Raw genomic sequence first — 1827 nt, forward strand, 5'->3', positions numbered from 1 at the left:
CCCTCCAAAAAAAAAAAAAAAAAAAAAAAAAAACAATTTAGGTCGGGCATGGTGGCTCACGCCTGTAATCCCAGCACTTTGGGAGGCCAAGGCAGGCAGATCACAAGGTCAGGAGATCGAGACCATCCTGGCTAACATGGTGAAACCCCATTTCTACTAAAAATACAAAAATTAGCCAGGCGTGGTGGTGGGCACCTGTAGTCCCAGCAACTCGGGAGGCTGAGGCAGGAGAATGGCATGAACCTGGGAGGCAGAGCTTGCAGTGAGCCGAAATCGCGCCACTGCACTCCAGCCTGGGCGACAGAGCGAGACTCCGTCTCAAAAACAAACAAACAAACAAACAAAAATAATCTGCTAGCCAGATGTGGTGGCTCACGCCTGTAATCCCAGCACTTTGGGAGGCCGAGGCAGGTGGTTCACGAGGTCAGGAGATTGAGACCATCCTGGCTAACACGGTGAAACCCCATCTTTACTAAAAATACAAAAACAATTAGCTGGGCGTGGTGGTGGGCACCTGTAGTCCCAGCTACTCGGGAGGCTGAGGCAGGAGAATGGTGTAAACTCGGGAGGCGGAGCTTGCAGTGAGCTGAGATCCGGCCACTGCACTCCAGCCTGGGTGGCAGAGTGAGACTCCATCTCAAAAAAAAAAAAAAAGCCGGGCGCGGTGGCTCAAGCCTGTAATCCCAGCACTTTGGGAGGCGGAGACGGGCGGATCACGAGGTCAGGAGATCAAGACCATCCTGGCAAACACGTTGAAACCCCGTCTCTCCTAAAAAATACAAAAAGCTAGCCGAGCGAGGTGGCGGGCGTCTGTAGTCCCAGCTACTCGGGAGGCTGAGGCAGAAGAATGGCGTAAACCCGGGAGGCGGAGCTTGCAGTGAGCTGAGATCCGGCCACTGCACTCCAGCCCAGGCGACAGAGCGAGACTCCGTCTCAAAAAAAAAAAAAAAAAAAAGAAAGAAAGAAAGAAAGAAAGAGGCTGGGTGCGGTGGCTTATGCCTGTAATCCCAGCACTTTGGGAGGCTGAGGCGGGCGGATCACGAGGTCAGGAGATTGAGATCATCCTGGCTAATACAGTGAAACCCGTCTCTACTAAAAATACAAAAAAAATTAGCCAGGCGTGGTGGCACACGCCTGTAGTGCCAGCTACTCGGGAGGCTGAGGCAGGAGAATGGCATGAACCAGGTAGGCAGAGCTTGCAGTGAGCCGAGATTGCCGAGATTGCACCACTGCACTCCAGCCTGGGCGACAGAGCAAGGCTCCGTCTCAAACAAAACAAAACAAAACAAAACAAAAACCTGCTGTTTGTTTGTTTGTTTCTCTTTTAAGATGGAGTCTTGTTATGTTGCCCAAACTGGAGTCCAGTGGCGCGATCTCAGCTCACTGCAACCTCCACCTCCTGAGTTCAAGCCATCCTCCTGCCTCAGCCTCCCGAGTAGCTGAGATGGCATCTGGCTAGTTTTTTTGTATTTGTAGTAGACATGGGGTTTCACCATGTTGGCCATGCTGGTTTCTAACTCCTGACCTCAGGTGATCTGCCCACCTTGTCCTCCCAAAGTACTGGGAGTTTAGGTGTGAGCCACTGTGCCTGGCCTGATTAAAGCAATGTTTTTTGTTTGTTTGTTTGTTTTTGTTTTTTTTTTTTGGAGATGGAGTCTCACTCTGTCGCCAGGCTAGAGTGCAGTGGCATGATCTCGGCTCACTGCAACCTCCGCCTCCCGGGTTCAAGCAATTCTCCTGCCTTAGTTTCCTGAGTAACTGGGACTAGAGGCACGCAGCACCATGCCCAGCTTTTTTTTTTTTTTTTTTTTTTTTTTTTTTTTTTTT

This window comes from Theropithecus gelada, chromosome 19 (assembly GCF_003255815.1).
Source record: "Theropithecus gelada isolate Dixy chromosome 19, Tgel_1.0, whole genome shotgun sequence".
Classification (NCBI taxonomy): domain Eukaryota; kingdom Metazoa; phylum Chordata; class Mammalia; order Primates; family Cercopithecidae; genus Theropithecus; species Theropithecus gelada.